The 12100-nt window shown below is 36.1% G+C and overlaps 1 non-coding gene across 1 annotated transcript; it reads left to right on the top strand.

The window, feature by feature from the left end:
- The first annotated feature begins 10765 nt into the window (after nt 1–10765).
- On the top strand, nt 10766–10875 carry LOC133097114 (U6 spliceosomal RNA). Its single transcript, XR_009701987.1, has one exon. It is a non-coding gene; the product is annotated as a U6 spliceosomal RNA (small nuclear RNA).
- Nucleotides 10876–12100: the final 1225 nt, after the last annotated feature.

Raw genomic sequence — 12100 nt, 5'->3', positions numbered from 1 at the left:
ACAACTTAAAAAGGGGTTATCAGGAAAAATTGTCCAAAACTTGAAAATGGGCAAAAGAGACCACTGAGTGTCTTCTCAGTGGCTTGCTGGGCATTGCCTAGCATACCCTATAATGTGTGCACTTTTGACTGGCTTCTTATTGATTAGGCTATTTTCCAACCATAGAGGCAGCAGTAACTTGTAGAAAACTTGATAATAATGCAAATGATTCTTGTCCACAGCAAAGCAAATGAATCTCATCCAGTGGCTACAGAAAAGATAACCCCAAACATTACATTTTATTGCCCTTTCAGATATTAACCAGTTTTACATTTATTAGCAGTTCTTCTCAGCATTTCTGATTGCCTATAGGTATCTCTGTTCTTCAAATTCTCCACTGAAACAGCCTTGACATCTTATAGGTTCTCCCATTAATTAATGTCACATAAAATCTTTGACACACATTCCTTTTAGATTTGCACAGAAGTCATGTTTTTAACTTTTTGAAGATTATACTTTAGTAGTGTGCAAAAGACAGTTCAGGGCCACCGCCATGATTACCAAACCCAGTAGCCTGGCATTGGGCCAGATGACTGAAGGCGCCCCTTGCCCCTCTCCCTCCCCTTTTGAACCCACCTGTGCCTTCTCCATCAGCCCAGCAGGCACCGTCTTCTCCATCAGGAAGCTTGCTAGCATTTAGACTGGGCTAGAGGTCTTTGTCCTGTGCCCTCACAGAACATGCTCTCTGGACTTGCTTTTCTCCTAACACCACAGGCACATCCATCTGAAAAGGGTAAAAATCCAAAGACGGGCAACAGTCAGAACAGCCCCATGTCTAGTTTCTGAAGAAGCAGTGGGCAGAGTAGGCTCTGCTACCAGTTTAGACCATGGCTAAGCACCAGGTGTTAGGGAGTTTATCTTACTCGGTTATGAGGTAAGCTCAAGGAGCAGGTGGGCAAGCATGGGTTGGGTACCAGCTTGGAGCCCATCTACACATTTTCTAACTTTTATGGGCAGCCTATTTCCTCCTGCAGTCAAACTGCTCAAAATTCAGTTGCCCAAAGCTGGTCCAAGGAGCACAGAAACCAGTGATGGTAACTTTTACATGAAGACTAACAATACTGTATTGTACGCTTCAAAAGTTTGTTAGGAGTGTAAATCTCATGTTAAGTGTTCTTACCATAAAACAGAACAAAATAAAACAAAAGGGCACAAAGAAACTTTTGGAGGTGATGGATAAGTTTATTGCTTTGATTGTGGTGATGGTTTCACAGCTGTATGCCTATGTTCAAACTCATCAAATTGTATACATTAAATATGTGCAGTTTTAAAATCATTTATATATCGATAAAGCTATAAAACATTTAATATGAAAAAATTTTTTAAAGATTAATATTGTTAATGTGGTCAAATAGCCAAGGATCTTGGGCAAACAGAGAGAACTTGTGAAACCAATTCAAAACTGTTGCAAGTATTCAAATAAACATTATGCTTATTCTTATATAGCAACTAGCTCTGTGGCCCTTATTTCCCTTCTTTTTCGCTATCAACACCAAGTCTCAGGGAGAGAATGTCTTGCACGCATTTTTAAAACGTGAGTTTGCACTCTTGAGAAGTATTGACACTTCAGTTGGATTTACTTGGCATAACTGTTTTTCCAAAGTCAAGCAAGGATGGATCTGTACATTTCTAGAGAGCCTTGCCTATCTGCAAATGCGAAAATTTCAGTATTTATAATATGCTATTATTATTTAAAAGAACTGGAAAAGCAGGTGCACACGTATTTATATGTAAGAGAAAAACGAACACAGTAAGTACAAGATTATTAAATTCACAATAACTACTGATTTTTAAACTCTCATCACAAAAGACAAAGATATTTAGATTTAGTTAAAAATAATTTATATTCTGTTTATAAAAGACACACAAAGTGACACAGAAAGTTTGAAAATAAAATTTTAAAGGGAATAGGCAAAAATATGTGCTAAGACAATGAGAACAATGTTGGCAAAAAGAGAACAATGTTGGCAATATTAATATCAGACAAAGAAAAATTCAAGAGAAAAAATTAAGTGAAGCAAATACCTGTTTTATACGACATTAAAAAATGATCTGCAACAAAACACTGCCTTTCAGACACAACTGGTGGGCAGATGCTCTCATCACTGTGTAATTATTCCAATGACACTGAATGAAAGTCAATCATTTACGAGGACATTAAAGAGAATTCAAGACATTGCAAAGAGTGGAAGTTGTACAGGCTATGTTCTCTGCCTAGGATGCAATAAAACTAGAAATAAAAGCAAATATAAAAAATTTAAAGCAAAATGTTTTAAAACTTGAAAATTTAAAATACACACTTACAAACATAAGAGAATGAAAAGAATAAAAACTGTAGCTGCAGACTACTTAAAAAATTGACTGTAAGACTATTAACTCTCCAACTCTAGGACATTGGCAAAGTTTTGAGGTAGACTGTATTACTCTTCCCAATTATTACTACCTTCTCTGTGATGTACTGTCCTACCCCCACCACCACTTGATACTGATTTGGCCATCAGAATGTGAATGGGAGTGATGTGTGCTCTATCCAAGCAGAGGTCTCAGCTACTGTTCCTTTTTTCCTTTTGCCATGAGAACAGCATGTCCCAGATATGAAGTTGTTTCTTCAGATTACATCTCAGAATGAAGAAGACATTGATCAGAGCTGCAGTGTCTTGAAATAATGTGTTGTAATGTGAAAGAGAAATAAACCTTGGATGTTGGAAACTGATGAGATTTCAGGGATTATTTGTTCCTGAAGCATAACTTAGCAAAAATTGACTAACACAGCTCTGTGCAATAAAGAAAATCAGAGTCTCAAGTATGTTTATTAATAAAACAACAAAAACGGAAATAATTCATTGGTTCAAGATGGCGGAGTAGAAGGACATGCTGTCACTCTCTCTCGCGAGAGCACCGGAATCACAACTAACTGCTGAACAATCATCGACAGGAAGACACTGGAACTCACCAAAAAAGATACCCCACATCCAAAGACAAAGGAGAAGCCGCAATGAGACGGTAGGAGGGGCGCAATCACAATAAAATCAAATCCCATAACTGCTGGGTGGGTGACTCACAAACTGAAGAACACTTATACCACAGAAGTCCACCCACTGGAGTGAAGGTGCTGAGCCCCACATCAGGGTTCCCAACCTGTGGGTCCGGCAACGAGAGGAGGAATTCATAGAGAATCAGACTTTGAAGGCTGGCGGGATTTGATTGCAGGACTTCAACAGGACCGGGGGAAACAGAGACTCCACTCTTGGAAGGCACACACAAAGTAGTGTGTGCATCGGGACCCAGGGGAAGGAGCAGTGACCCCATAAGGGACTGAACCAGACCTACCTGCTAGTGTTGGAGGGTCTCCTGCAGAGGTGGGGGTGGCTGTGGCTCGCCATGAAGAGAAGGACACGGGCAGCAGAAGTTCTGGGAAGTACTCCTTGGCGTGAGCCCGCCCAGAGTCCGCCATTAGCCCCAACAAAGAGCCCGGGTAGGCTTCAGTGTTGGATCGCCTCAGGCCAAACAACCAACAGGGAGGGAACCCAGCCTCACCCATCAGCAGACAAGCAGATTAAAGTTTTTCTGAGCTCTGCCCACCAAAGCAACACCCAATGCTACCCACCACCAGTCCCTTCCATCAGGAAACTTGCACAAGCCTCTTAGATAGCCTTATCCACCAGAGGGCAGACAGCAGAAGCAAAAAAGAATACAATCCTGCAGCCTGTGGATCAAAAACCACATTCACAGAAAGATAGACAAGATGAAAATGCAGAGGGTTATGTACCAGATGAAGGAACAAGATAAAACCCCAGAAGAACAACTAAATGAAGTGGAGATAGGCAACCTTCCACAAAAAAGAATTCAGAATAATGATAGTGAAGATGATCCAGGACTTCGGAAAAAGAATGGAGGCAAAGATTGAGAAGATGCAAGAAATGTTTAACAAAGATCTAGAAGAATTAAAGAACAAACAACCAGAGATGAACAATACAATAACTGAAATGAAAAATACACTAGAAGGAATCAATAGCAGAATAACTGAGGCAGAAGAACGGATAAGTGACCTGGAAGACAGAATGGTGGAATTCACTGCTGCGGAACAGAATAAAGAATGAAAAGAAATGAAGACAGCCTAAGAGACCTCTGGGACAACATTAAACGCAACAACATTCGCATTACAGGGGTCCCAGAAGGAGAAGAGAGAGAGAAAGGACCCAAGAAAATATCTGAAGAGATTATAGTCGTAAACCTCCCTAACATGGGAAAGGAAATAGCCACCCAGTCCAGGAAGCGCAGAGTCCCATACAGGATAAACCCAAGGAGAAACACACCGAGACACATAGTAATCAAACTGACAAAAATTAAAGACAAAGAAAAATTATTGAAAGCAGCAAGGGAAAAACGAAAAATAACATACAAGGGAACTCCCATAAGGTTAACAGCTGATTTGTCAGCAGAAACTCTACAAGCCAGAAGGGAGTGGCATGATATGCTTTAAGTGATGAAAGGGAAGAACCTACAACCAAGATTACTCTACCCAGCAGGGATCTCATTCAGATTCGATGGAGAAATTAAAAGCTTTACAGAGAAGCAAAAGCTAAGAGAATTCAGCACCAACAAACAAGCTCTACAACAAATGCTAAAGGAACTTCTCTAAGTGGGAAACACAAGAGAGGAAAAGGACCTACAAAAACAAACCCAAAACAATTAAGAAAATGGTCATAGGAACATCCATATTGAAAATTACCTTAAATGTGAATGGATTAAATGCTGCAACCAAAAGACAAAGGCTTGCTGAATGGATACAAAAATAAGACCCATATATATGGTGTCTACAGGAGACCCACTTCAGACCTAGGGACACATTCAGACCGAAAGTGAGGGGATGGAAAAAGATATTCCATGCAAATGGAAAACAAAAGAAAGCTGGAGTAGCAATACTCATATAAGATAAAATAGACCTTAAAATAAAGAATGTTACAAGAGACAAGGAAGGACACTACATAATGAAAAGGGATCAATCCAAGAAGAAGATATAACAATTATAAATATATATGCACCCAACATAGGAGCACCTCAATACGTAAGGTAACTGCTAACAGGTATAAAAGAGGAAATCGACAGTAACACAATAATAGTGGGGGACTTTAACACCTCACTTACACCAATGGACAGATCATACAAAATGAAAATAAATAAGGAAACAGAAGCTTTAAATGACACAACAGACCAGATAGATTTAATTGATATTTATAGGACATTCCATCCAAAAACAGCAGATTACACTTTCTTCTCAAGTGCGCACAGAACATTCTCCAGGATAGATCACATCTTGGGTCACAAATCAAGCCTCAGTAAATTCAAGAAAATTGAAATCATATCAAGCATCTTTTCTGAACACAACGCTATGAGATTAGAAATCAATTACAGGGGGAAAAAACCTAAAAAACACAAACACATGGAGGCTAAACAATACGTTACTAAATAACCAAGAGATCACTGAAGAAATCAAAGAGGAAATCAAAAAATACCTAGAGACAAATGACAATGAAAACACTATGATCCAAAAGCTATGGGATGCAGCAAAAGCAGTTCTAAGAGGGAAGTTTATACCTATACAAGCCTACCTCAAGAAACAAGAAAAATCTCCAATAAACAATCTAACGTTACACCTAAAGGAACTAGCGAAAGAAGAACAAACAAAACCCAAAGTTAGCAGAAGGAAAGAAATCATAAAGATCAGAGCAGAAATAAATGAAATAGAAACAAAGAAAACAATAGCAAAGATCAATAAAACTAAAAGCTGGTTCTTTGAGAAGATAAACAAAATTGATAAGCCATTAGCCAGACTCATCAAGAAAAAGAGGGAGAGGACTCAAATCAATAAAATTAGAAATGAAAAAGGAGAAGTTACAACAGACACCACAGAAACACAAAGCATCCTAAGAAACTACTACAAGCAACTCTATGCCAATAAAATGGACAACCTGGAAGAAAGGGACAAATTCTTAGAAAGGTATAACCTTCCAAGACTGAACCAGGAAGAAACAGAAAATATGAACAGACCAATCACAAGGAATGAAATTGAAACTGTGATTAAAAATCTTCCAACAAACAAAAGTCCAGGACCAGATGGCTTCACAGGTGAATTCTATCAAACATTTAGAGACGAGCTAACACCCATCCTTCTCAAACTCTTCCAAAAAATTGCAGAGGAAGGAACACTCCCAAACACATTCTACGAGGGCACCATCATCCTGACACCAAAACCAGACAAAGATGTCACAAAAAAAGAAAACTGCAGACCAATATCACTGATGAACATAGATGCAAAAATCCTCAACAAAATACTAGCAAACAGAATCCAACAGCACATTAAAAGGGTCATATGCCATGATCAAGTGGGGTTTATCCCAGGAATGCAAGGATTCTTCAGTATACGCAGATCAATCAATGTGATACACCATATTAACAAACTGAAGGAGAAAAACCATATGATCATCTCAATAGATGCAGAAAAAGCTTTTGACAAAATTCAACACCCATTTATGATAAAAACTCTCCAGAAAGTGGGCACAGAGGGAACGTATCTCAACATAATAAAGGCCATATACGACAAACCCACAGGAAACATCATTCTCAATGGTGAAAAACTGAAAGCATTTCCTCTAAGATCAGAAACAAGACAAGGATGTCCACTCTCACCACTTTTATTCAACATATTTTGGAAGTCCTAGCCATGGCAATCAGAGAAGAAAAAGAAATAAAAGGAATACAAATTGGAAAAGAAAAAGTAAAATTGTCACTTTTGCAGATGACATGATACTATACATAGAGAATCCTAAAGATGCCACCAGAAAACTACTAGAGCTAATCAATGAATGTGGTAAAATTGCAGGATACAAAATTAATGCACAGAAATCTCTTGCATTCTTATACACTAACAACGAAAGATCAGAAAGAGAGATTGAGGAAACAATCTCATTCACCATTGTAACAAAAAGAATAAAATACCTAGGAATAAACCTACTTAAGGAGGTAAAAGACCTGTACTCAGAAAACTATAAGACACTGATGAAAGAAATCAAAGATGACACAAACAGATAGAGAGATATACCATGTTCTTGGATTGGAAGAATCAATATTGTGAAAATGTCTATACTACACAAAGCAATCTACAGATTCAATGCAATCCCTATCAAATTACCAATGGCATTTTTTACAGAACTAGAACAAAAAATCTTAAAATTTGTATGGAGACACAAAAGACCCTGAATAGCCAAAGCAGTCTTGAGGGAAAAAAACGGAGCTGGAGGAATCAGACTCCCTGACTTCAGACTATAGTACAAAGCTACAGTAATCAAGACAAAATGGTACTGGCAGAAAAACAGAAATATAGATCAATGGAACAGGATAGAAAGCCCAGAGATAAACCCCATAGCACCTATGGTCAACTAATCTATGACAAAGGAGGCAAGGATATACAATGGAGAAAAGACAGTGTCTTTAATAAGTGGTGCTGGGAAAACTGGACAGCTACATGTAAAAGAATGAAATTAGAATACTCCCTAACACCACACACAAAAATAAACTCAAAATGGATTAGAGACCTAAATGTAAGACCAGACACTATAAAACTCTTAGAGGAAAACATAGGAAGAACACTCTTTGACATAAATCACAGCAAGATCTTTTTTGATCCACCTCCTAGAGTAATGGAAATAAAAACAAAAATAAACAAATGGGACCTAATGAAACTTAAAAGCTTTTGCAAAGCAAAGGAAACTACAAACAAGACGAAAAGACAACCCTCAGAATGGGAGAAAATATTTGCAAACGAATCAACGGACAAAGGATTAATCTCCAAAATATATAAACAGCTCATGCAGCTCAATATTAAAAAAACAAACAACCCAATCAAAAAATGGGCAGAAGACCTAAATAAACGTTTCTCCAAAGAAGACATACAGATGGCCAAGAAGCACATGAAAAGCTGCTCAACATCACTAATTATTACAGAAATGCAAATCACAACTACAATGAGGTATCACCTCACACCAGTTAGAATGGACATCATCAGAAAATCTACAAACAACAAATGCTGGAGAGGGTGTGGAGAGAAGGAAATCCTCTTGCACTGTTGGTGGGAATGTAAATTGATACAGCCACTATGGAGAACAGTATGGAGGTTCCTTAAAAAACTAAAAATAGAATTACCATATGACCCAGCAATCCCACTACTGGGTATATACCCAGAGAAAACCGTAATTCAAAAAGACACATGCACCCCAATATTCATTGCAGCACTATTTACAATAGCCAGGTCATGGAATGAACCTAAATGCCCATCGACAGACAAATGGATAAAGAAGATGTGGCACATATATACAGTGGAGTATTACTCAGCCATAAAAAGAAATGATATTGGGTCATTTGTAGAGACGTGGATGGATCTCGAGACTGTCATACAGAGTGAAGTAAGTCAGAAAGAGAAAAACAAATACAGTATATTAACGCATACATGTGGAACCTAGAAAAATGGTACAGATGAACCGGTTTGGAAGGCAGAAATTGAGACACAGATGTAGAGAACAAACGTATGGACACCAACGGGGGAAAGCGGTGGGGGGTGAAGGTGGTGGTGTGATGAATTGGGCGATTGGGATTGACATGTATACACTGATGTGTATAAAATGGATGACTAATAAGAACCTGCTGTATAAAAAAATAAATAAAATAAAATTCAAAAATTCAAAAAAAAAAAACCCACAGAAACAATTAAGCATTTAACTCAATCCAGAAAGAGAAATATAAGAGAAGCAGGAGGAAGGATGCACAAAGTTTAAAGCAAATTTAATTAATTAGAAAAGTGGAGAAATGATGGTAAATCCAAAATCCATTCTTTCAACAGGGCTAATTACATTGGCAAGCTCCCCTCAAGCATAATCAAAACCAGAAAGGAGAGAAAGAGAACTAACCCCCCAAATAAAAAATCCAATATAAAATATTAATAATGAGAAGTGGATTTAAGCAAAGATACAAAAGAAATTGTGAAAACTTTTAAGAAAATATAATTTACATCTCTATGTTGATAAATTTAAAACTCATGATTAAATGAAAATTTTAAAATGAAAATACAAATGGCCGAGTTTGTATAAAAGAAGTTGAGAGTCTACACAGAACAAAAAGCATGGAAAAGGTAAAAGACCTACTGTTAAAGTACTGGATCCAGAGAAATTTATTAGCAAGTCTTTTCATATGTGTTCATCTTTAAGGAACACATAATTTCCATGCTATGAAACTTATTAAAAGGGAGGAAAATAAAAGCTTTACAATTTATTTTACGAAACTTGTATAACCTTGGTACCAAAACTTGACATATTAGAGCCTTAAAGAGGGACAACTACAGACTAAATGTATAACTATGAATATAATAATCACATATGAAATATCAGCAAATCAAAACTAGAGTTATATTACAAAATATACTATGTCCAAGTGAGTTTATTCTAGGAGTATAAGAATGATATAATTTCAGGAAATTTATTAATATAATTAACCATATTACTAGAACAAGGAAAATATTAAGGTCAAAATATCAAAAATACTGGTGTCAAAACATTTGGTAAAATCCAAAATCTATTCCAGATTTTAAAAAAACCCTCTTAAGTAGAAAAAACTTTAACTTAAGAATCCTGAAATTAATATCTTGAAATAAATATCTCCCAAATAAGAAGTATTTCTCTTCAAATCAAAAAACAAGACAAAGATACCCACTGTAACCACTATTATTAGGCATTTTTCTGGAATTTAAAGAACAGTAATAAGAAAAATGAAATGAGACATATAAATATTGAAAAAGAGAAAAAGTTTTTTTTGCAGAAGACATTTGCCTATCTGAAAAAACTAAGAAAATCAAATACACTATAGAGTAAAATAAGGTACACATGATTCAAAATGTAAAAAATAGTTGGAAAAAGATGTATACACACACACACACACACACACACACACACACACATACAGTCCTGATATATGTAATATCCTGACACAAAGGGGGAAAACATTGATTTTTAAAAACTTGTACGTAGCAGAGAATACAATAAATAAAGCTGACAGGCACATGATAAACTGAGAAAAATATTTGAAACCCATCCTAAATATTAATTCCTTTGATAGCTAAAGAACTCTTAGAAATTGTTGGACACTTTCATTCATTCAACAAATATTTATTGAGTGCTTATTCTTTGACAGGCACTGTTGTAGGTGCTTGGGTCATAAATAAACAAAAACTCATAAGTCTCTGCCATCAAAGGTCTTACCTCTTCATGCAATTTATTTAAAAAAATGCAAATACTAATAAAAAAATGAAAAAAACCTTTACCTCCATTAGCATTTAAAGAAATGTGAATACAAAACTTTTATCTTTATTTTTTACTATTTAAGTCAGTAGAGATTTAAAAAATTATTACACTCAATGTTGTCAAGGGTATGGGAAACACATACTCTCATACACTTCTGGAAGGAGAATAAATTGGTAGAACCGTTCTGGAAGGCTATTTGGCAATCTTAAGAAGGTTGACTAGCAATTCCTCTTTTAGGAATTTAGACCAAGTAAATAAACAGATAATTGCAAAAACAATTTAACCACAAGGATATTTATTGTAGAGCTATTTGTAAGAGCAAAAAAGTTGGAAACAACCTAAATTTGGCATATACACACAACATAAGAAATTATATTGTGCTCATTTCGGCAGCACATATACTAAAAAATTGGAATGATACAGAGAAGATTAGCATGGCCCCTTGCACAAGGATGACATGCAAATCTGTGAAGCGTTCCATATTTTTCAATAAATGGGCAGAAGACCTAAATAGATATTTCTCCAAAGAAGACATACAGATGGCCAATAGGCACATGAAAAGATGCTCAACATTGCTAATTATTAGGGAAATGCAAATCAAAACTACAATGAGGTATCAATTCACACTGGTCAGAATGGCCATCATTAAAACATTTACAAATAACAAATGCCAGAGGGGGTGTGGAGAAAAGGGAACCCTCTTGCACTGTTGGTGGGAATGTAAATTGGTGCAGCCACTATGGAAAACAGTATAATTTCCTCAATAAACTAAAGATTGAGTAGCCATATGATTCAGCAATCCCTCTCCTCGGCACATATCCAGACAAAACTCTAATTCAAAAAGACACATGCACCCTATGTTCATAGCAGCACTATTTACAACAACCAAGACATGGAAACAACCTAAATGTCCATCGACAGATGAATGGATAAAGAAGACGTGGTATATAAATACAATGGAGTATTACTCAGCCATAAAAAAGAATGAAATAATGCCATTTGCAGCAACATGGATGGACCTAGATATTATCATACTAAGAGAAGTAAATCAGAAAGACAAATACCATATGACATCACTTGTATGTGGAATCTAAAACATAACACAAATGAAACATATCTATGAAACAGAAACAGACTCACAGATATAGAGAACGGACTTCTGGTTGCCAAGGCAGGGTGGGGGTGGGGAAGGGAAGGATTGGGAGTTTGGGATTAGCAGATACAAACTCTTATGTATAGAATGGATAAACCACAAGGTTCTACCGTATAGCACAGGGAACTATATTCAATATCCTGTGATAAACCATAATGGAAAAGAATATGAAAAAGAATATATATATGTATTACTGAATCACTTTGCTGTACAGCAGAAATTAACATAACATTGTAAATCAACCGTATTTCAATAAAATAAAAAAGAAATTATATTGTAGAAGAATATGTAGTAATACAGAAATACTGTTAAATGAAAACGCAGGTTGTGTTATTATATACTGAATGATTCAATTTTAAGCGAAAAGTATATATATGTATGCATACACATATATATACACACGTAACACTTTAAAAAGATGGAAAGATAGACATTAAAATATTAATTACGGTTTTGTCTTAGTGGTACAATTTTAAATGCTTTCAATTTTCTTTCTTGTGATTTAGGTAGTATGGATTTCTTAACTTTAAAAGCAGTATTGTATCTCTTTAAACGTATA

The sequence above is a fragment of the Eubalaena glacialis genome, chromosome 8 (assembly GCF_028564815.1).
Source record: "Eubalaena glacialis isolate mEubGla1 chromosome 8, mEubGla1.1.hap2.+ XY, whole genome shotgun sequence".
Lineage (NCBI taxonomy): Eukaryota > Metazoa > Chordata > Mammalia > Artiodactyla > Balaenidae > Eubalaena > Eubalaena glacialis.
This window is presented reverse-complemented; position numbering and strand designations above follow the sequence as displayed.